The following is a 26,170-nucleotide window of genomic DNA, read 5'->3' as shown; positions in this document are numbered from 1 at the left end:
ATGCAAAAATGGCTGAGAAATTTAGAACACTGATGACATGACGAGCTGGTCTGCATCTAGGCACTCAAATGAATAGCAATGACAGTCTGTACAATTATAAGATGATTATTGTGGAATTGGATGTCATATGCATGTGACATCATGATTTCATTCATGTCAATTTATACCTAGCAAAAAACAAATTTTTAATTTCTATGTTCCTGCTGCATGATTTAGAAAGGGGGGCAGTAGTGTATTTAAAACTTAAAGGGCCATAATACCCAAATGTTTAAACATTTGAAAGTGATGCAATATAGCTGTAAAAAGCTGACTAGAAAATATCACCTGAACATCTCTATGTAAAAAAGAAAGATATTTTACCTCAAAAGTTTCTCAGTAGCCACATCCCATTGTAAAGGACTTATCAGTATATATATCTGTATGTCTGTCCCGGGACAACGGAAGGAGCGAGCTTTCGTGCACACTCATCTTATTTCCCTAATCAGTGTAAGGAAGTTTACAATGAAATCGCATGAGAGTTAAGTGAAATCTCATGAGATCACAGTAAAAGAGTTCATGACCTCAGCACTGTTGATGCTAATTGACTGCTGTTCATTTCTTCATTTTTTTTATTTTACCTGCAGCTGGGCTGCAGCTGAGTATAACATTTTACACAGAACTTACTCTGCTGAACTGAGGAAATTATGAGGTAAAATATCTTCCTTTTTTACATAGAGATGCTCAGGTGATATTTTCCTGTCAGCTTTTTACAGTTATACTGCATCAGTTTCAATTGATTTAGCATATGAGTATTATGTCCCTTTAATGTGATAATATTTTTTAACAGGACCAAGGACTTTATATTTTTCCAAATATATAGTTATTACAAAATACACGTTATATACATGTTGTAATATATATATTTGAAGTACCATCAGACACCAAGGGAACCACATTCTCCTCCATTACACATATAACATCTATATCTGTAAAACATAATATGTTGTGTACATGTTAAAATCTAATATTTCAAACATGCGTTACTGGTGATCAAGTACACAAATCAATGTTGCATTAAAGAGATAGTGAAAAAAAATTAATGATTTTCATTATTTAGATGGAGCATGCAATTTTAAGTAAATATATAATTTTCTCTGATTAATATTTAAAAGTACTTATCTGCATTTTGTAAATCAGGAACAAAAGCATAATACACGGAACATGTAATGCTTATCATGTGTGTATTGCTTGATGATTGTTGTCTAAATTTATACAAAAATCACCATGTGCTATCCATGTTCTGAAGCACATAAGTGTAGACTAAGAAGCTTTGAAATTTTAATATTAAAATACTAAAATAAATATACTGTATATAATTAGAGGAGTACATTATAAGGTTCAGTCAAATTGAATGCTCTATCATAATCATGATCATCAAATCTTTGGGCAATATACCTTTAATGATGTATGAATGGGTAAATGGACTTACCATCATCCTGCTCATGCAGGGCTGGAATGGTGCTGGATCCCTCAGGGATTGTCAAAGTAAATTCAACTATTAATGATATAAATATGAATTATGTAACACAATTTGTACATATGCTTTAAAAATATATATTTTGCATGAATAAAAACTTATTGTAAAAAAGTAAAAATACTATATATCGAAATGTATAGACTAGACCACTAATATGAAAATTAAATGTATTACTTCATTAAAGGGACACTCTAGTCAAAATGTAACTTTCATGATTCAGATAGGACCTGCTATTTTAAACCACTTTCCAATTGACTTTTATCATTAAATTTGCTTTGTTCCGTTAGGGGTAGTTTTCAAAAGCTAAACCTAGGTAGGCTCAAACTGATTTATAAACCGGTGAAAACCCCCTCTTTGCTTAGAGTCTTTTGAAAGTTTTTCACAGTTAGACAGTACTAGTACATGTGTGTCATATAGATGACATTCTGCTCACTCCTGTGGAGTTATTTAGGAGCTGTACTGATTGGGTAAACTGCATTTCTGTCAAAAGCACTGAGATAAGGGGGGAGTCTTCAGAGGCTTAGATGCAATGTAATCTCAGAGGTAAAAGATATATTAATATAACTGTGTTGGTTTTGCAAAACTGGGGAATGGGTAATAAAGGGATTATCTATCTTTTAAAACAATAATAATTCTGGTGTAGACTGTCCCTTTAAGGTGAGTGAAAAGAAAATGATGTCTTTCACAGATGTACTATTTGTTCAAATATTAGATATTCAATTATTATCATATTCATCTATCCTACTTTTCAAAATATAGATTTGTCCCTGTTTCAAAATCAATCCAGACAGACAATTAACACTTTGAATAACAACTGGTGACAACTATAGTATAATACATGTGGGACATATAGATAACTTTGTGCAATGTACATTAATGTTGTTGATGACATGACACTTATTGATCACAATGCAAGACATAAGATATCTTGAAAACAAGGTAATCATGGTGCTGTTAGAATATGCTTATATATACATAAGTAATCCTAGAGGGAAAGATGTTATTTAAATCACAGTATTGTTTCAGCAAAACAGTGTAATGGGTAATGAAGAAATTTTGTATCTTTATAAAGAATAAATAAAGAATCTAAGCATATGAAATGTGTATTTTTACATTCAGCACCTGTGAAACAATTTCTGATTTTTGTCTAAATTTAGCCACCAACTGTCAAGCACTAACCAGGTGCTGAATCCAAAATGGTCCAGCCCCTAAGATTATATTCAACTAAAGATAGCAAGATTATAAAGAATATCTTAGAATACTAATACATTCTGATTTTGCTTATAATGGGATTCTATATCAGAATCCTGATGCTTCATTTTAAATACACTTTACATTTATTTGGAGGATCCATGTTCATATAGATCAATGTGAATGTATTAGGCAATGTTATGTAAAAATGTGTAAGCCAAGAGTGAAGTATAATGAGACATACCAGACTGGGACAAACCTGAGGTTGAGGGTCCAGCACCAACATCCATATCTGAAAAATATTAAATCAAGACTGGATATTATTAGTAAAAATCATAACTTTGACACAAACAATCAGACATATTTTCTTATTTTGACAAGGTAAAACATATTCTTAAATGTGCATGTGAGTTCATTGTTTTGTAAAATGTATGTATAAATGAGCAGAGATGATTTCCTAGTTTGTATTTGTCATTAAGTGATAACTTAATCACAACTATTATGAAAATGGTATATATGTTTATGAATGATTGATATTTACAATTTCATTCAATGTTTTAAATCTCTGTTTGATCCATTTATCAAGGCACTATCAAACTAGAAGATTTAATCAATGACCCCATGTGTTAAATTGACAGTTAATCAAATACAATATTTTTATTCAAATCCTTAGTTTGATTTCTCTATTTTACTTCAAATGGAATTTGATTAAACATATTTTTGTATTTATGTTGGGATAGTTTATTCAGAATGAAAACTTTATTAATTACGTAGGGAATGCAATTGTGACATAATTTAAAGTTCACTTGTAACATCAAATCATGTTAGATCTCTTGTTATTCTTTGTTGAAAGCTAAAACAAATTCTGATCATATGCTATTATCAATATCCTTGAAATGGAAATATTTCAATGCATTTTGCACTTTTCAACATCTAGTGGGCATAGATTAAGGTGTGCCATTCAGATAACATTGTGACTACGCCCATGGATTCATAAGGGAGAGTGCACTGATTGGCTAAATGCAAGCCTGTACAAAAGAAATAATTAGGGGGTCAGTCTGGAATGGCTTAGATACAAGCTAATCACAGAATTAAAAAGTATTTTATAATAAATGTTATTTTATAAATATAACTGTATTTAGAAATAAAGGGATCATGAATGTTTTCAAGAAATAATTTATGTTGTTGACTGTCCCTTTGAGTCATTTAATGTATTCTTGCATTGATATCAATTGTTAGACATTTATCTGTCAGTATTTAACCCCTTAATGACCGCAGCACTTTTCCATTTTCTGTCCGTTTGGGACCAAGGCTATTTTTACATTTTTGCGGTGTTTGTGTTTAGCTGTAATTTTCGTCTTACTCATTTACTGTACCCACACATATTATATACCGTTTTTATCGCCATTAAATGGACTTTCTAAAGATACCATTATTTTCATCATATCTTATAATTTACTATAAAAAATTATAAAATATGAGGAAAAATTGAAAAAAAAAACACTTTTTCTAAATTTGACCCCCAAAATCTGTTACACATCTACAACCACCAAAAAACACCCATGCTAAATAGTTTCTAAATTTTGTCCTGAGTTTATAAATACCCAATGTTTACATCTTCTTTGCTTTTTTTGTAAGTTATAGGGCCATAAATACAAGTAGCACTTTGCTATTTCCAAACCATTTTTTTTTTCAAAATTAGCGCTAGTTACATTAGAACACTGATATCTTTTAGGAATCTCTGAATATTCATTGACATGCATATATTTTTTTTTAGTAGACAACCCAAAGTATTGATCTAGGCCCATTTTGGTATATTTCATGCCACCATTTCACCGCCAAATGCGATCAAATACAAAAAATCGTTCACTTTTTCAAAACAATTTTCACAAATTTTAGGTTTCTCACTGAAATTATTTACAAACAGTTTGTGCAATTATGGCACAAATGGTTGTAAATTCTTCTCTGGGATCCCCTTTGTTCAGAAATAGCAGACTTATGTGGCTTTGGTGTTGCTTTTTGGTAATTAGAATGCCACTAAATGCCACTGCGCACCACACGTGTATTATGCCCAGCAGTGAAGGGGTTAATTAGGGAGCATGTAGGGAGCTTGTAGGGTTAATTTTAGCTTTAGTGTAGTGTAGTAGACAACCCCAAGTATTGATCTAGCCCATTTTGGTATATTTCATGCCACCATCATTTACAAACAGCTTGTGCAGTTATGGCACAAATGGTTGTAAATGCTTCTCTGGGATCCCCTTTGTTCAGAAATAGCAGACATATATGGCTTTGGCGTTGCTTTTTGGTATTTAGAAGGCCGCTAAATGCCGCTGCGCATCACACGTGTATTATGGCTAGCAGTGAAGGGGTTAATTAGGTAGCTTGTAGGGAGCTTGCAGGGTTAATATTAGATTTAGTGTAGAGCTCAGCCTCCCACCTGAAACATCAGACCCCCTGATCCCTCCCAAACAGCTCTCTTCCCTCCCCCACCCCACAATTGTCCCCGCCATCTTAAGTACTGGCAGAAAGTCTGCCAGTACTAAAATAAAAGCTATATTTTTTTTTAATGATTTTTTAAGCATATTTACATATGCTGCTGTGTACGATCCCCCCTTAGCCCCCAACCTCACTGATCCCCCCCCAAACAGCTCTATCCCCTCGCACTCTAACTTAATGGGCGCCATCTGTCTGCCAGTACCCAGTTTAGAAGAAAAAATTGTTTTTTTTTTAAATTTGTTAAAATTTGTTAAAAGTTTCTGTAGTGTAGCTTCCCCACACACAAAACCAACCCCCCTACCCCTCCACGATCACTTTTTCTGCTTTTGCACAAACAAGATTAGGACAGTTTTATTAAAACATTTTCCGTAGTGTAGCGGTTCCCACCCGCTCCCGCCCCGTGCACGCGCTCGCCCGCCACCCTCCGTGCATATCGAGGCATCACTGCAATAACCGGAAAGCAGCTGGAAGCGAGCAGGATCGCTTCCAGCTGCTTTCCACACCGAGGACGTGCAGGGTACGTCCTCAGGCGTTAACTGCCTTTTTTTTGAGGACGTACCCTGCACGTCCTCGGTCATTAAGGGGTTAACTTTAGATTCATGGTTTAGATCATTTTATTTTTAATCTTGAAACTCATGATACTGTATTTTTAACATTTATACAAATTAATGTTTACATTTGACCAACATGTCTAAAGTAATGCCACTGTAACAGCAAACTCATGTTTACGTCTCTGCGCAATAATTTTAATGATGAGCATTGGGCAATAATTAAAAGCGTAATTGCTCATCTGTGATTATGAATTTATTTGGAACTAGTAGTGTGATGAGTATATTTTCAAACTTTTTTGAATATATTAACAATTGTGCATATTACAATATTCAAATATAATGTTTGTAAATATTTAATGATGCTAAATAATATTTACAAGTTATGTAGTTATCGATATTCATTGGATAAAATAGAGGAGGATTGGAAGTTCACGGATGCGCACTTCCGGTTTATCTCTGTGAAGCGTAATTTTGATTGCGCAATAAATATCATTATTCATATATGATGTTTGACAAATCTAAATTCATATGTATACCATCCTAATTAACGTCTGTTGTGAATTTGAGATATGTTGAAAATATGACTGTATACACATTGCTTAAATATATACTCAAATATTAAAATATTATATGAAGTCTGATCTTTACCTTGTTCAGCCTTTGTCCCGCTTGCTGCCAGGTCACCTATTTGAGGAGCACTGGCCTCCGGGTTGGGAGTCTCTGCAGCATCAGCTGGGGGCTGGGAGGGGTTCGAGGACTCCATGCTTGCAAATGCGGAGGGGTATCGGAGTATGAGGAGCACGCATAAACTCTCCTCATGAGTCTTGAGGACAAGTTTCCATGGGGGTGTGCCCGGATCCTTATCTCTCTGATGGGCATGAGTCCAATCCCTCATGACACAGACTTTATTCCGCAGACGCAACCTCATATCTCCGAATCACCTATACATTTGCAAGGGTGTCCTCTGGACGTCTGCCACTTCATTAACTGAGATGGCGACAGACACCCAGATGGCATTTTTTACTGCCACAGTTGACGACCTCCTCTGAGCCCCATAAAGCTGCAGATAAAACTCCTCAACCGCGTACACCAGTGGAGCACTTTCCTTTCTGGTGAACCTGGGAGTAGACATCTTGCCAAACAAGCTTTAGAGAACTGAAAAAAATGGGTACATGTAATGGACTTTTATATGGGGAAGTAAACATAAGATACACCATGGGACATGGTATCTGTATATCTGATTGGATAAAATAATGTAATTGTGTTAGCATGTCTGTGAGGCCATACTGACTCAAGTCATGTCTGTGTGCTGAACTACGATTGGCCGTTACTTAATGGTTCATGGATTCATATCTTTGTAACTTACATACACATACCTCCTAGGGGTGCTATGATTACATTTGGCATGTAGACTTTATAAGAATGGAATGCGTATGTGACCCATATATAATATACGGTATCCATTAAATATTAAGCTATTTTGTTTACATTTGACAGCTGAAATATATTTTATTTAATATTCAGAAAGTAAATATTATCCATTCACATTAGTAAATATTTATTGAAATTAACAAGTTTAATATTGATCAATAGATGTGTAACATAGTTATATATATTTTTAACTCTGTTGATAACTTATTCTAATCCCAAATTTTAATATTGTATGTAATTCCTTTGTTCTTAAATAAATATTGTAACTCATTGTCAAGTATTGACAGTACTTTTTAATTTTTTTTACAATCCCAACAATGCATATCAATTGTGTGCTAAGTGACAGTGTGTGAAATTATATTTGACTTTTCAGAAATGCAAATCTCGTGTTGAAAGATACGTTTACAACGCTATATTTCACTAATGGTGAAATGTGTTATTTGTATTTAAAATAGACGTTACTTTAAAATAGTTGGGACATATTTAAAAAAAACAACAACATTTTATTGTCATTATTTACCAAAAATCAAATAGAGCAGGTATTTCTATTAAATATTCACATATACTTAGACTAGACAGCAACAAGCAGTCCTACAACCTCTCTGCAAACAACATACATTTAAGATCCTACAACCTCTCTGCAAACAACATACATTTAAGATCCTACAACCTCTCTGCAAACAACATACATTTGAAGGTAATTCATCTATCTCCAATAAAGACAATGTGGCCCATTTATCAAGCTCTGAACGGAGCTTGAAGGGCCGTGTTTCTGGTGAGTCTTCAGACTCGCCAAAAACACCAGTGATGAAGCAGTGGTCTAAAGACTGCTGCTCCATAACCCTGTCCACCTGCTCTGATGAGGCGGACAGGAATCGCCGAAAATCAACCCGATCGAGTAAGATCGGGTTGATTGACACCTCCCTGCTTGCGGCCGATTGTCTGCGAGTCAGCAGGGGGTGGCGTTGCACCAGCAGCTCTTGTGAGCTGCTGGTACAATGTTAAATGCGGGGAGCGAATTGCTCTCCGCATTCAGCGAGGTCTTGCGGACCTGAACCGCACTGTCGGATCAGGTCCGCAAGACCTTTGATAAATAGGCCCCAATGAGTGCATTTTATTCTTATATATGTTGGGCTAATTTGGATTTGGTTTTAGCATTCCCCTCTCCTCCTCTCCAAGCTGCACCTCCCCCTATACACCTACCCTCTAACAACAGGAAGTTTGACTTTTAAAACTCTCTTTCTCACACAGACCTCACAGCAACAAGCAGTCCTACAACCTCTCTGCACGCACTTGCCCACCAAGCCTCCCTCCACCTCCCACCCTGGTGTTTAACTTAATATATAAACACCTAACAGCAATTAGGCACAGCTGTCACTAATGATCCAGGATAGAGACAATACTTCACACTCACATCCTCTGAACTGACACTTTACCATATTCTGTTACACTTTCCAACCCTCATTTACTCACCACCCACTTCACTCACTCTTTTTACACTGCCATTTATTAAACATATTTCTTCTCTCCCTTACCTTTTGTGTTCCTTCCCTCTCCTTTAGATTGTAAGCTTGAGAGCCTTTCTACCTGTAGGCCACTTTGTGTTTAAAGTGAACTACTACTGATTGTGCTCAAGGGCAGGGCATTCCTTTCCTTTTGTATAACTCAATTATTGCACCTACAACTGTAATGTACCCCAATATTGTACTTGTTTGTGTATGTAATGCATCCCTGTAATGTTCCATTATTACTTTATAGCGCTACGTAATCTGCGGGCACTTTATAAATACCTGATAATAATAATAATAATAATAATAATAATAATAATAATAATATACTTAAATTTCATTCTCTTTGTGTATTTTATTTTAAGGAGCAGATATGCAATATTGTGAACTCGGAAGAAATCTGGCTAACCATTGCAAATATGCATTCTTGGCCACCCACAAATAAGCAGATAACTCCCAGTAATGCTTTGCTGCTCATGAGCCTATGTAGATCGGTTTTTAAACTTAGGATACCAAGAGAAGGAACGAAATGTGATTATTGAAGGTAAATATTTGTTTTATTAAAATTTGCTTTGTCAGAATCATGGAAGATTTACTTTGGGTTGCATGTCCCTTTTACTACAAATGAAATAGCCATCACAAGCTATTAACAACTACAACTAAATAGTTACATATTTACTTTTAGAATATTGTTCTTCTCATTGATGAATGCATGTAATACACACTAGTCTAATAGTAAATATGCAATGGTAATGTTTTTTTTTTTGAAAAAAAATGTTTATTGGATGAAGTATGGGATTACAGAGGAATGCGACATAAATCACATTAGTCACAGAGCGCAATAAGTACAAGAATAAAACAAGTTTATACAGGTAGTGCGGAAATTGTCGCCCATGAGGTTAATCTATCATCCGTTTTTAATAACTCAGTTTATCTTACTATTAGTCAATCTTATTTAAAACAACAACATTAAAACAATAGAACTATGGTTGGTCATGAAATGGATATTAAACCAGGTTTTTTTTTTTTTTTTTTTTTTTTTTTGGTTTTTTTTTGCTTACATGTATCCTATTCTGGATATGTCCTAGTTGGTCCTATGGGGTTTTTAGGCTATGTGTGGACTTAATGTGTGTGCATACGTGATTCCCAATAGAATTGTATGTTGTGATATGTTTCCATGTCTTTGCGGATGAAATAACCGTATTCTTCTAATTGTATTGTGTGTTCCATAAGTGATTCCCATGCTTGGTGTGTGGGGACTACTTGTGATTTCCAGTTAGCTACTATCAGGGATCTTGCCGTGTTTAATGCTAGCTGAATCAATTTCCTCCGAATTTTATATTTACACTTTGGGAGTAAGTTTAATAGAGCTGTAGGGAGTTGAATCATATAGTCATTATGTAGATTGCCTATGGTTCTAATATATTCTCCTACTTGCTGCCAAAAGGGCTGTATGAGGCTACATGCCCACCATATATGAGTCATGGTGCCTCTACTACCACAGCCTCTCCAGCACATGTCTGAAGCTGCCGGGTAAATCGCTTTAACCCTTGCCGGGGTAAGATACCATCTGGCCAGGATCTTAAAATTTAACTCTAGGGATTTGGCGGAAACCGATGATTTCTTTGTGTTGTAGAATATGTGTTTCCATTCTATTTCAGTTATTTCCCTGTCTAGTTCCCTGCGCCAGCGGTTAACATAAGCCGGCATATCTGATTTATCTGCGCCAACTAGAGATTGTTTTGCCCATGCTAAAGTATGCCTCAATGATTGGTCTTGTAGACATAGTTGTTCAAAAGGGGTGGGTTGTCTTATCATCTGTTCTTTGTCTGTAGATGTATTTAGGTAGTGTTCAAGCTGATAATATTTCAACCATTTTGTGAAGGTTCCCCCTAGCATATCTCCTAAGTCCGGTCTCGGTCTAAGTTTTTTACCTTGTAAGAATTTATATATAGGAGCAGTGTACCCTATCTCCCATTCTAGCTGTTTGTTCAGTTTTTGTTCTAACCCTCTGTGTAGTTCGGCATTAGGTGAAACTGGGGACATGGGGGATCTCAGCGACGAAATTTTCTGATCTTTAGCTATAAGACTATCCCATATCTCGAAAACATGTTGGAAAAGTGGGTAAGACCCGATCCAGGGCGGCCTGCTTTTCTTATCTACCCAGCACAACACTCCTGGGGATGGGGACTTCAGGATTTGTGAATCCAGTGCTACCCAAGCCTTATTTTCTACATTACGGTGCCAATCCAAAATCCTTTGTAGGCATTTTGCTTTGTAATAAGTCTCTATTTTAGGGAGTCCCAGTCCTCCATTCTGGGCAGAGCGATACATTGTGTTTTTAACAATTCTAGGTTTGACCTTTCCCCAAACAAATCCATTTATTAATTTTTGGAGCATATTACGGTAAGAACCAGACAGTGAGATCGGAACCGTCTGGAGGACATATAAGATTCTGGGTAATACCGTCATCTTGAATACGCCCCCACCATGAGATTGTTTTATCACTCCACCTGTCTAGTTCTTTTTTTAGATCCTTGTACAAGTTTTGGTAGTTCCGCTCAAATAGTACCTTGGGCTTGGGCGATAAATAAATCCCTAAATATTTAATAGCTTTTTTTTGAGGGCTAAATGGGCAGTTCTCTAAAATTTCAGAGTATTTGGCGTGTGGTATAGATATGTTCAATATCTCTGACTTTTGATCGTTTATTAAAAAATTAGAGAATGATCCAAACTCCCTAAATTCTTTTAGTACTTCAGGTATGGAATCAGCTGGGTTGGACAGGGTGAGCAGCACGTCGTCTGCGTAGAGCGACAGTTTGTAATCATCCTGTCCTATCTTGATTCCTGATATTTTCTTGTTCTGCCTGATTTTTTGGGCCAAAATGTCCATGTTCAAAACAAACAAAAGAGGGGACAGGGGACAGCCCTGACGGGTACCATTGTTTATATGGAAAGCCTCTGATAGAATGTTATTAACTTTTACTTTAGCTGATGGGTTGCAATATAGACTAAAAATTCTATTTATGGTGATTTCTCCAAATCCTGCTTTGCCCAAGACGGCCTGTAAAAATTTCCAATTTAAGCGATCGAACGCTTTTTCAGCATCTGCGGAGACAACCACCATCCCGACTTTGTGTACTTTAGCATATTCTATTAATTGTAATGTCCGGATGGTGTTGTCTCTCGCTTCCCTTCCAGGAACAAAACCTGCCTGGTCAAGATGTATGATTTGGGGCAGAACTTTGTTAATACGCTCCGCTATGATTTTTGCAAACAACTTTAGGTCCGTATTGAGCAGGGAAATGGGTCTGTAGCTGCTGGGTAGATTGGCTGGTTTGTTTGACTTGGGTATCACAGAGACATATGCCTCTAGACATTCTATAGGGAAGTACCCTATTTCATCTATGTGTTGGAATGCTTGTAGCAGGTGAGGCGCTATGGAAGATTTATACATTTTATAGTAATCGTTGGAGTATCCGTCTGGGCCGGGACTCTTATTATTAGGTAAGGCATCTATCGCGTCTAAGACCTCCTTCAATGTCAGTGGGGTATCTAAGTTGTCTGCCTCCTGTGGAGATATTTTTGGGGTGTCTATAGAATCTAGGTAGGATCTGAGGTCATCTTGGTTGTTTGTGGTATTTTGATTTGTGATATTGTATAATTTGGAGTAATATTGGCCAAAAGTGTTTGCTATACTTTTTGGGTCTATTTCTGTCTGTCCTCTATCATTTTCGATTTTAAAAATGTGGGCCTGAAAAGCTTTTTGAGAGAGAGCCTTTGCTAACCAGGTGCCTGCTCTATTATTATTATGAAAATACATTTTTTTTAAGTAGTATGCTTTTTTGATTGCGTTTTTCTGTAACAGCTTTCTAAAGGCCTCCCTAGCTTTATTAACTAATTTTGTGATATCCTCTTTCTGGGGATTGAGTTTATGTTGCTGTTCTAGTAATTGTAGATTAGAGAGCAGTTTATCGTATTCTATGTTATATTGTTTTTTTAGGAGAGTTTTTTGTTTAATAAGCTCACCTCTGATTGTTGCTTTATGTGCCAACCAGTTATTGATACTATTCGTGGCTGCTGGGGAGTTGTGCAGGAAGAAGTCTGTGATGTTGGACTCAATTTGATTTTTAACAATGTAGTATAATAGGGTCTAAGCGCCACGTGGCATGGCGCTGGGGAATCGATGACCACGTAAGGTCCAGGGTAATTGAGGCATGGTCCGACCATGAGATCGGGAGGATCTCTGTGTCGGTGGCTTTGGATATATTATTATGATCCACCAGCCAATAGTCGATTCTAGAGTAGGATCGTCCAGGATGTGAATAGAAAGTGTAACTTTTCGTTTTAGGGTGGTGCAGTCTCCACACGTCCATTAACATCAGTGTGTCTAGTGTTTGAGCAATATGTGTCCTTTGCTTTTGAGTCAATTGACTCTTATTTGTAGAGCTGTCAATATTTGGGTTCAGGGTCATGTTGAGGTCACCTCCTACTATTATCATCCCTTTCTGCATATCTCTTAATTTGTTTAGTGCTTTGTTAAAAAACCCTAGCTGTCGAGTGTTGGGTGCATATATATTCATTAGTGTTAAGGGATTGTTATAAAGAGTTCCCACTAGTATCAGGAATCTGCCGTCTTCATCAGAGTGGTGCTCTAGGAGCTGGAATGGGAGTTCCCTACTTATTAATATGCCCACCCCGTTCTTCTTAGTGGTATTTGAACTAAAGTATTGTTGTGTGTAAAGTTTAGAGTACAATTTGGGTCTTCCTTGTTTAGAGAAGTGGGTTTCTTGTAGAAACACTATTGCTCCCCTCTGTTTTTTAAACCAAGCTAGAGCAATAGATCTTTTGTTTGGGGAATTCAGGCCCTTACAATTCTGTGAGATAAGTTTTATGTTGTGAGCCATTTTGTGATGTGCCCCTCCCCTTCCTCTGTAGTGCTATGCGACTTGTTACCTGGTTCTAATTCTTCTGTTACCCGATGAGGGATGTGTCTAGGTGCCTGATGAGCATCGAAATATTTCTCCCAGTACATTTCTGACCAACCAAACAAAATAACCTGTAGAGACTTTTGAAATAAACAAAACAACATTATTAACAGTAAAAAATTAAACAGTAGTACAATTTCCACTCTCCTAATATCTATGGAGAGTGAACACCAATAAGTTGGGGGAATACAAAGACCTAATTCGGTCCAGACACAGTTGGGGTTACTTAGCTTTATGTTTGTTTTTATTTGTTATATTCTACTAAGAAATTTTTTTTTTTTTATTAAGCCATTTATACAACTTCCTCTATCGTTTATTACTAAGCTATATTGTATGGTTTAGAGTTATAAAGCCTTCTGGAGTCCATTAACAATCTGTCCTTTCTTGTATTCAGAGAGACTTCACGAGTAATTACTCACCCTGGTTGTCCAGAAAAAAACAAACAAACAAAAAAAAAAAAAACACAGAGGTGACTGACCCTTTTTTAAATCTGGTTATGGTCTGCCTCCAGTTGGAAGAGTCCGAGTCATCCATTCTCTGTGTTTGAAGCAGGCGGTGAGCCAGATGCAACTGGTTCTCTCATCCTTTTTCTTTGAACTGTTTGCCAGCGTGGTCTCTGTTGCAGTGGTCTTGTTTCTTCTGTATTCTTTTCATCCTGCAGTGATGGTAATGAAGGTTGTGGTATTCCAAGCTGAGAGCAGAAGGGCTCCAAATCTTCCAGAGTCTTGTACACAAGCATTCGGTTATTCTTCAACACTTTTATACTAAATGGGAAACCCCATCTATAAGAGATCCCTTTATCTTGAAGGTGTTGTGTTAGAAATCGTGTTTCCTTTCTGTTTTGTAGAGTGAGTGGACTAAGGTCCGAATAGAGTTGTAGTTGGTGTCCTTGATATGTTATGGATTGTTGTTGTCTCGCCGCTTTCATTATCCTCTCTTTATCAGTAAATTTATGAAACTTTATGATAACATCTCTTGGGGGGTCTGAATCCTTGGGCTGTGGTCGTAATGCTCTATGAGCACGATCCAGAGGAATATCTGTGAGATCAGGGTCTCTTAGCACTGTCTTGAACAAATCTTGGAGGGAGGAGGACAGGTTTTCTGGAACAATTCTTTCTGGTAAGCCTCTTATCCTGATGTTCTGCCTCCTCCCTCTATTGTCCAGATCCTCTAGTTTCTCTTGCAGGAAAGATATTTGGGATTCCTGTGCCGAGATTTTTCTATTCAGTAGGTCCATATCAGAGGTCTGAGATTCAGATTGTTCTTCCAAGTATTCCATCCTATTACCTAATTCATTGACCTCCTTTTTGACCTCTGCCAAGCCATCTTTAATCATGCTGCCCACTTGATGAATAAATGTGGAAAAATCTTCCTTTGTAGGCAGATCCTTAAGGTCAGCTCTAGACAGTGGGGTTTCTGATGCAAAATCTTGGTGATTGTCCACATCTTCTGAGGTCTGCAAAGAATCTTCATCCTCTGCTGTTAATGTGTTTGCTGCTTTGAAAAACATGTTCATTTTGCTAGGGTTGCTTTTAGGGTTTTTCTCTCCTTTTGGTGCTCTTTTTGATGTCATTTTAATAACCTAGAATGCCTCTGTTGGTTGCTGCTTATATGGGAGCTTCGTCTGCACTAAAGTGTTTTGCTTTATAGGCTATAGGTTAATTTCTGTGTAATTCAGGCCAAGGGTTTTTTTCTTTTCCCTTCTTTTTCTCTTTTTTCCCTTCTTTTTTTCCCCCTTTATTTCAAGAAGGCGTGCTTAAAAGCTTGTTTAATTCTATCTCTCAAGCTTATAGCTAATCCTTTCTTTTTATATGAATCACTTTGTTAGCTTAAATGTAAGCCCCAACTGCACTAAGGTGTTGTGCTGTAGGTGATTGGTTAATTCTGTGCAGTTTAGGCCAGAGTCTCTTTTCTTATATCGTGAAGGTGTTATTAGAATAAGAGAGTAAGACCTTGCTATTTCCCAAGCTTGTTATTTATTCCTTGAATTGCTGACTGATCAAGTGTGTTGCCTGTAGTGTGGGACATTCATAGCCTACGTGATGCCGATAACTGTTTGATAAGCCTTTCTCCTTTCATCTAACCCACTTCATAGGCATCCGATCCTGTCTGACATTCTGAGGTAAAGAAATTAACTTTAATTGGTTATTTTCCCTGTGTTGCTGTGTTCCGGAGCAGGCTAATGAGTCTCTTGTATGCAAGTCCCCACCCGGTTTCTAGTGCCGTTATCTTTATCCAGCACTGCGGCCAAAGTCTCTTTAATGTCCCCTTATTTATGCTTGTTATTCACTGCGTGAGTGCGTGTGTCATGGGAGGCCTCTACTCACATGTCCGGGTAAGTTGCCTGCTGACCGTGATTCCCGTAAGTCTTCTCTTCTTTATTAAGTCGTGCAGGTCCAGAGTCTCTCCGTATCAGACCGCTTCTGCTTTTCGGTCTGTGCTCTGCTGGGATCTATTTTCTATACGAGGCTGCAGCAATGGCGGAGTTTGGCGCTTCTTTTCTTTTCTTCTTGTTAATAGCTGTTACACTGGCTGCTGCGTTTAGTCGTGGTGATTAAAGTGGTGCCACGAGATTATTGCTCATTTGAGTGCCGTTCTGCAAACGTAACATGCTAAACATAGGAGTTTATCCCCATACTGTGTCTTTAGACTAGTGGAGCTTCACTATTTTGCGGCCATTTCAGTCCATGGTCGGCTCCGCCCCCCTGCAATGGTAATGTTTTAGCAAAATATGATTTAGATACAGTCATGTCTAAATCTAAGAATAAATTTAAATATATTAGTCTAGACACCATAAAAGGTTATATACATCTAAAGAGACTCCACCAAACAGATATTTACTTTATTACCTATTTTACATTTTGGCATACTCAACCCTGTTATATAAATATACATTTGACCAGTGTGTGGACCTTGTATGTAAGCCTATGTAAACTAGCCACTTATCTCCGTCCATTTACTGAGCTTTTTAATGAATCACTACAGACTCTTAAAGGGACAGTATACTATAATATTTTAGTCCCTTAATGTGCTTCCAATTACTCTTTTTTTTATCAGCAGCAGAGTATAAAATGTATGAGATTTTCTTTTTAAGGTTTATTTGTGTATATGAATTAGCTGATTTTGTGTTTTGAAGCCACAACCAAATAAAAAGGTTTGAGCTTGTAGATATAATCTGATCTCATTATTTTATCACCTTGTGTACATATACATGCTTCTTTATATTATATCTGTCTGTAAATCAATCACTAATACTTGAAAATTAACATTATATTACCTTATTTCTTCTCTACCCCATTGGGAGTGTAATTTCTTATGATGACTGTGTTTACACAGCTTGGCCTTAAGGCCAAAAACTTCCTGAATAGGTGGAGATACCACAGGCTAAATAATTTATTTTAAATGCAAAAATAAGGGTAACGGAAATACTTTTTAACAATTTAATACACTCCAGCAGGTAAAGTGGATGATTGTGAACAAATTGAAAAATATAAGTTAGCTGTCCCTTTAAATGACTCCACTAGAGTGAACACTCTCATCAATATGGCATACAAAAACTAACTCTGTCTAAATCAGAAAATAAACGTATCTATAATGTTTTATTTAAAGATCATTTAATCTACCTATGTTATCTTGCAACTAACAATTAAATAACTAAGCTATATATATTTATTTTAAAAACTGTCACTTTAATCTAGCAAGTTCACCCTACACATTTCTTAAAAGTGACATATAACAAAAGTTGTTATGTAGACAACATATAATAATATGTATAGAAATTAGTTTAACTCTTAAATTTTAATGTATAGCCTCGCCATTAAATGCAATGGTATGTTGATAATAACAATAGTGTAGGTTAACAGACTAATAGATCTTCAACTTTGAGAGCCCCGCAATTAATGGTGAGTACTACCAGATGCTGTTCTCTGTTGCTGAAACTTTCTTAAGCATTAGGATTGTGTGTGATTTTGAGGATTGTGGTGTGTTAGTGTACAGATCAATAAATTATATATGAGGACCCTATTACAGAAATAAATAAATTAATATTCCATTACAAAAGTCAATGTTCAAATTCAACCGTGGGTTTCACTCCTATGTGACCATAAAAAAGGGCAACAATGCATGTGCAAATGTTCAAAAATGGAAAATGAAAATAGAAAAAGAAAAAATGCAAAAAATAGACGCCCATGTAAACAGACCAATAACCAATAGCACTAAAATAGATATGAAGTCATATCCAATTAATATGGCATAGAGCCGATAATCCAGCGAAACCACAAGCAATGTTATCTATTGACATCAAAGACATTTAATCTATTTATACATATATCAACATAAATTTTAAAGTTTAAAGCTTTATAAACTTTGAAGAAATGAAATGTGAATCCAAACCCTAACCCTTGGCATTTCAGTCCCACCTATTTTCCATTTAGAGAAAACTCAATTTCCCACATAGGTTGCAATAATAGGTCTAAAGATATTTTTTAACACAAAAAGGACCAGTGATTAATTTAGCTTTTAGCCTCTCTCACAATAATGATAACGAAATCTCCATATAACTACATCTTCATTTGATGAATACAGGTATACCCCGCTCATACAGCGGGTTAGGGACCGGAGCCCGGCTGTAAAGTGAAAACCGCCTTAAAGTGAAACAAGGGGGTTTTAGCTTTCTTTTCACTTGCCAGTGTGTTTAAAGACTTGAAAACATGTTTGAACTAACATATACTAGGGGTGCAATAGTGCTATGTTTAGTTTAACACTAGCACAGCACAGTATTCAATTAGTATTCAATAAATACTGTACCTGCAAAATAGTGATAATGTTAATGTAGTAAAATGTGCCAGGCTATAATACTGAGACGCAGATTGCACTGTAATGCTGTAAACAGATTGAACTGCGCATAAAAAAATGTTGCCAGTCACTTTTCTCGCAATCTCACGATGATCACAGCACTGTTTCAAAATCCTTGGAGGTTGAACTTCAGCTCCACAAAGCGCTGTATTAGCGAAGCGCTGTAAAGTGAGGTATACCTGTAATAGATTTTAGTTCCTATTCTCTGAGATAAAATAAACATAATGCTAAACTTGGCCATATGTGGGTGAATTATAAAAATGGATTCACAATATAAGATTGTTTATAGATAACACTGCATAACACATATGGTTAAATAATCACTCATAGGCTTGTAACAGCAGCCGTAAGATACAAGTGCTCTATAAACAGTGAGGATCATAACAGCAAACAGCTGTTGGAAGCATTGGCTGTAAAAATAGTAAACACAGCCGAAACCAATGGCCGTTCACACGGACATGAGGTCAGAACCAAGTGATTACGGCGAACATATATGGTGTATCTATATGTAAACAGACCAATAACCAATGGCACTAAAATGGATTTGTAATCATATCCAATAAGAATGGGTAAATTATGGCAAATAGCCAATGTTCCAGCAAGACTATAAGCGATATTATCCATATACATTAAGAGACATTTAATCCATTTATATATGCACCAACAAAAAAAATGTTTTACATTTTTTTAAAGTAATACAAAGTTTTAAAGTTTTATAAGTTTTAATGAAAATGAATATGAATCCAAATACACACAACTTCCGGTATTCATTGATGCCCCCAGCTACAGACAGCTATTAGTCTTGATAAAGGCCTTAGAGGAGGCCAAAACACGTTGACTACTAGCTGGTAAGCATATTTTGAATTCCTATACAATTTTTCGTACAATCTACACTATTATTTATCATATTCACAGGACACTCAGGAGGTTCATTGAGAACATTGAGAGACTACTAGGATCCATCACGAGGATGATCACCACTTAGTATTCACTGCAAGGATTCTCACCACCAGGAAACAAGTTTGGCTTTTTTGATTTTCACTTTAGCGCATTGGATAATCAATTGACTTGACTTTATTTTTAATTTTCATTTTATTTGATATTTTTTCAATTTTACACATTTTTGCATTTGTCTTTTTCTTTTTCTATTTTAATTTTCCATTCTTGAACATTTGCATGTGCATTGTTGCCCTTTTTTTATGGTCACATAAGAGTGAAAACCACGGTTGAATTTGAACATTGACTTTTGTAATGGAATATTAATTTATTTATTTCTGTAATAGGGTCCTCATATATAATTTATTGATCTGTACACTAACACACCATAATCTTCAAAATCAAACACGATCCTATTGCTTAAGAAAGTTTCAGCAACAAAGAACAGCATCTCGTAGTACCCATTAGTTGCAGGGCTCTCAAAGTTGAAGATCTATTGGTCTGTTAACCTACACTATTGTTATTATCAGCATACCATTGAATTTGTTTTCACAAGATATCAATTTTAAATTGTATATCGTGGATCCACGATTTTAAACTTTTGTAATAAATTGTATGTATTTTATTATTATTATCGGTTATTTGTAGAGAGCCAACAGATTCCGTAGCGCTAATACCACCTGTTCATTCATTGTATGGTATCCCGCAATCTCCATAAGCCACTACATACTTAGGATTCATCCTGATCGAGTGCGAGGATTTCCGGTGGGAGGAGCTGTGCTGTGCAGCACACACGCTGGAGTTGGCGTCTGCACGGAGCACTGCCATTACAATTCTCTCCCCATGCTGTTTCTCCCGTTGCTGGTGCAGCTTGCATCCTAGGGAGAGGGGGCGATTACACCTAAGCCCCAGCAGGAAAATTCTCCAGAGTCACACTATCCGGCTCCCTGGACAGAGCCACGACTTTGCTGCCTAAAGTCCATTGCTGAGACCGGCATTTTGTGGAATTACCGCTGACGTTTGTCCCTCGCTGTCAGTATGGGCTCCCACTAAGAGACCGGGGCTTCGGTGTAAGCCTGAGTGCTGTGAGGCTGAATTGGGGCTCTTTTTGGTCAGTCGGCGGCTGACGGAGGGCAATAAGTACTCGTTGAGGGGCCCCTTGACCTCCTAGAGTACTGGATATATTGTATCCCCTCTTGGCTACAGCTGGGTTTGGAAATTTAAACCCCCGCAGACGGCGGCGGTGTCAGAATTGATCGGAGACTAGTGCCCAATCAGAGAACCCGGATAAGCCGAGCCCTCCTATCTATCCAATCAGGAAACGGAGGTGTGCTGGAGCTATCGTCACAGCAGAAACGGATGGTCTACAGTGTGCCAGTTGCGCATCTCGGTGAGGAGAGCGGGTGAATGCTGCTATCTTCGGAAGCCCCTAAGCTGTTTGTAGTTCCCTCAAGACCAAGGCGCAGAGACTGTGAGTTTTTCATTTGCCATCCTGATTTATAACTGTTGATCTCTGTCGGCTTTTCCTATTGCTTTTCCTATTGCGGTGGCTTGGAGAAGGGGTAGTGTTATCGCAGCCATAAAACAGGAAGAAGGAACTGTCCTGCTATATGTATGTAACGAAAGAATGATGGTATATTAGGTCAAAGTACCCGGCATGGCATATTGCTGCATTATTCCATAAACTGAACTTTGCAAAACAAACCCTCTATTCTATATTTTGAGAAGGGCAAAACAGTATCTCTGCAGCTTCATTAGAGAGGATAAAAATGGACTCTCTCTAGTACTATATACCTCATACCAAGATTCAATTTATCTAGGGTCTTTGAAGGCTCAGTAATATATGTATTTTGGTGTGCATAGGATTTTAGTGGTATTCTGTTGATGCACCTATCAGTTAATTGATATTTGATTTTAGCGTGTCATCTAGAGAAGTGCTAAATAATTTCAAATGTTATGCATTACTGATTACCTTGCTACTCTGTAAGTAACCTGTTTAGTATCTGGTGATTATTATAAGGGAAGGGAAAGTTCTCTCTAATATGCATATGGCGAATTCTCTTTTCTCTCTCCCTAAATAAAACTCACAGGAGGCTAGAATATCCTAGCTGTAAACCCTTTAAGAGGGCCTTGAGAAGCTATAATATGTTTAAATTTGTATAATCTTATAATCTGTTTGTCAAATTTTTGAGCATCTATCTAACTGGTTAAAAGAGTAAGGAAAAGCGTTATATGTCTATGTGATTGCAGGCTCTATCTAATAAGGAAAAAAGAAAAGAAAAAAAGGGAAAAAAAATAAAAATAAAAAGGGGGAAAATAGGGGGAAGGGAAAAGGATATTCTCCTAAAATGCCTGTGAAAACAAAAGACAAGAAAAATAAAACAATTGACACCAGTACAGATAGCACTATGGAAACCAGCAGGCCCTCTTTTGATTCTCAAGATCTTATAGCTAAAATTTCAGAAATCTTTTCACCTCAATTTGAAGCAATTAAAAAAGAGCTTGGCTCAATTTCTACTGAAATAGGGTCACTATCCTCTGAAGTAAGGCAGTTTTCCGCAAGGTTAACAGAAGCAGAGTCTAGGATCTCTGATATAGAAGATCAGTCCCATAGGCAGGCCGACATATTACAAAAACAAGAATCTAAAATTAAAAATATGCAGTTACGCCTGGAGGATCTCGAGGATCGCTCCAGGCGTAACAACATTAGACTGGTGGGGCTCCCTGAATCATTAGAATATGAAGACTTAATAAAATTCACGTCCACAACATTACCGCTAGCACTTGGTATGCCCCCCCACTTGCTACCTCTCACTATCGAGCGTGCTCATAGACTAGGCCCCAAGAAGCCTTCTGCAGATGGAGTCATAAAAAGTAGAGTCTGTTTATTCAAACTCTTAAGATTCCAAGACAAAGTTGATTTATTGAAATTGTTCAAAAAATCAGATCCATTAATCTTTGGAAATAGCAGATTATTATTATTCCAGGACTTCTCTTTTGAGACCTCGTCCAAAAGAAGACTAATGGCCCCTTTCTGCACCCAATTAATAAATAAGGGGTTAAAGGCTCACATGGTATACCCTGCCAGAATCATAGTAGAGGATCAGGGTATTAGACACATATTTGACGAGACTGCAGAAGTAAAAAAATACATTGAGAGTAGTTAATCCTAGAAATTGGGTTATGGAAAGCAGCTAGGGGCTACGCTTCACGTCGCAATGTTGAATGGTAGTCTCTTAATGTTAGATATAGCAAGCAAAGTTGTTATTCTTATTTTTTTATATTTTTTTTTATATATAATTTATTGGTTTTCCCTTTTTTTTTTTTTTTTTTTTTTTTTCTCTCCACCGTTCCCTCCTCCCGGTTCACGCCGCGCCCTCAGGTCGTCCCGATTGGGCTGACCCTTTTAAAGTGGCTATTTAGCCTGTTTTTAGATGGTGGAAGGGATTAAGATTCTATCCTGGAATATAGGTGGGATAGCTTCCCCCATTAAACGCAAATTAGTTATCAAAACTTTAGCAAAGTACAAACCTGATGTTGTTCTCCTGCAGGAGACACATCTTAACGAGCAAGAAGCGTCTAAATTGAAGATAAAATGGGTAGGGGAAGTAATCTCCACTACGGGGATATCTAGAAAATGTGGGGTTGCTATTCTCTTCCATAAAGGGTTGGACTATAAGATAGACAAGGTAGAAGTAGACCCGGCTGCAAGATATATTATTATTCAAGTCCATATAAAGAACATTAAATTTGTACTGTGTAATGTCTATGCGCCAAATAAACTCTCTAGAGAATTCTGGGAGAGTATAAAAATTAAATTATTTCCTTCTATCTCTGAAAATTTAATATTAGGGGGTGACTTTAATGCAACTCTATGCCCTGCTTTAGATAGATTATCTAATAAAAATAGAGCAACCTACGAAAAAAATGCAAAATATCTATCTCAGTTCTGTGCCAGGCTTAACTTAGTAGATGTATGGCGTTTAAAAAACCCGGATAAACAGGTTTTTTCCTGTGAGTCTAAAGCACATGGCACCTTCTCTAGAATTGACTTTCTTTTAATTACAGAGAAACTTTCCACTCAGAAACTAGAGACAGGAATCGGAGAGATTATCATATCAGATCATGCGATTATCTCCGTATCTCTCCTTACCTGTCTTAAAAAGAGGTCTCAAATGCCTAGTTTTTACTTCCCCAGATATCTGTATACTAACCCCAAATTTGTCAACTTTCTAAGATCCCTGTGGCGGCGATACTATTCCGATAATTTAAGTTACTTTAATAAACCCGAAATTTTCTGGGAAGCGTTTAAAGCTGTTATGCGGGGGGAAATACAGACCTATGTTGGCATAGCAAAGAAAAAGAGCAGAGCACGGGAAATACAAATTGGGAATAAAGTTAGGAACTCATATAGAAATTTTTGCTTAAATCGTACCTCGGGAAATTGGAAAAAGTACCAAGATTTCAGGAAGGAAAGAGATTTGCTTTTAAAACAAAAATTGTTAGAAGAAGAAGCAAAGATAAATCTTCTCTTTAAAGGAGTTCATGGCTCTTCTGCAAAATATCTGGCCAGGCTTACCAAAGTTAGGAAAAAGAAAAACGCTATTCTCGCAATTCAAACCACTAAGGGAAGATTTACGGAGTCCAATGAGATCATGGAGGCTTTTTTTGATTATTATCAACAACTATATTCTAGAGTTGAAATAAATAATGAGAATCAAGATACTTTTTGGTCTAGGATAAATACTCCCCAATTAAGTAGTGAGGACTTAATGTTGATCAATGCCCCGATCTCATCTGATGAAATTAGAAAAGCCATAGATCACCTAAAATTGAACAAGGCCCCTGGACCAGATGGGCTCCCTGCGGATTTATATAAATGTATTGGGGAGGTCCTACTTCCAATATTAGAAAAACTTTTTAATTTCTATTATAGCTCAAATAAGACTATCTCTAGCTATTTCTCGGTGGCAAATATCTCTCTTATTTTAAAGAAAGGTAAAAATCCCGAGGATCCGGCTTCTTATAGGCCGATCTCGGTTTTGAATATAGATTACAAGATTTTGATGGCTATTATCTCTTCAAGACTATCTACATGTCTACATAAAATCATTCATCCAGACCAAACAGGATTCATGGTAGCTAGGAATCCGGTTAAAAATATCCGTAAACTGATTAACTTTTTAGATTATGCCTGGAATGTGGATAAGGTTAGGAAGATACCACTCTTTCTTTTGATTCGATTGTGTGGGAATATCTATTCAGGGCGATGGAGAAGTTTGGCTTTAAAGGGGAACTCTTACAATTCATTCTCCGTTTATATCATAATCCAATTTCCTTTCTTCTTATTAATGGATCTCTATCTCCCAGAATAATATTACAGAGAGGCACCAGGCAAGGTTGCCCGTTGTCTCCACTGCTCTTTAATATTGCGTTGGAACCTCTCGCGATAAGATTGAGAGATGTCTTGATAGGCGTCCCATTTGGCGTACATCGCCTTAAAATACTGCTCTATGCAGATGATGTGTTGATCTTTTTAGCCAATATTCAGCAGTCTATCTCTATAATTCTTAATGTGTTACAAGTTTTTAGTTCTTTTTCGGGTTATAAGATAAACCTAGAGAAGAGTGAATTAATGTGTATAAATAATTCCCAATTAGCAGAACTTAATATCCCATTCAAACTGGTTGAAGTTATTAAATATCTAGGCTTAACTCTACATAAAAACCCTAAACTCTGGTATAAAGCCAACTTTGAGCCACTTTTCAAAAAAATAGGAATGGATTTGCTTCTCTGGGGCGCTTTTCCTTTGTCTATCACAGCCAGAGTTAACTTAATAAAATCTATTATTTTTCCGCGGATGTTATACCCTCTTCAGAATCTTCCTTTATTTCTTTTGAATAAAGATATTAAGCTTTTTAATACTCAAATTTCTAAATTCATTTGGAATAATAAAAGGTCTCGAATCGCGCTCTCAAGACTAATGCAAAATCGTGATTCTGCGGGACTGGCTCTTCCTAATCTTAAACTTTATAACCTTGCTGCGATGGTTAAAACGGCAATAGACTGGCTTTCCGGTACTAACCTGGTCTCATCAGAAGAGCTAGAAAATCATCTGATTCATTCTCCAGTTCAGAGGCTCCCTCAGAATGTCAGCTGTCTTATTACGATTAGAAACATAGTCTCTGCTTGGCAAAAGTTTTGTGCAATTCTTGATATAGATTACTCATTTTCTGAATGGCTTCCGATTGCAAATAACCCAAATTTCTTGCCAGGTCTCTATCAAAAAGTTTTCAAAGACTGGGCTGATAAAGGCCTATACTATGTAAAACAGTTATTTGATGAGAATGACCAATTACTAGTGGCGGACGCTATGTTTAATAAATATGATTTACCTAGATCTAATTTATTTGCTTACTTTCAAATCCGACATTTTATTTCATCACAAAATTGGTCTTCTTCCTCTTTTCCCGTTTGGTCGGATATTAAACTTTTGGTACAAAGATTTGTTGCAGGGAATTCGTCGATATCCCTGATGTATGATATTATGCTGAACAAGCAGAGTCTCCTAGTTAGGGACATCATTTGTAAGTCCTGGCTACCTCTTATCCCTTCGGTTAACCATGATAAAATTTCTCAGAGTTTTGACTCTTTACGTAATGTAAAGTCCCGATATCTTGGAATGAATCCCATATGAAA

This window comes from Bombina bombina, chromosome 3 (assembly GCF_027579735.1).
Source record: "Bombina bombina isolate aBomBom1 chromosome 3, aBomBom1.pri, whole genome shotgun sequence".
NCBI classification, from domain to species: domain Eukaryota; kingdom Metazoa; phylum Chordata; class Amphibia; order Anura; family Bombinatoridae; genus Bombina; species Bombina bombina.
The sequence above is the reverse complement of the archived record's forward strand: the minus strand, read 5'-3'. Positions refer to the sequence as shown.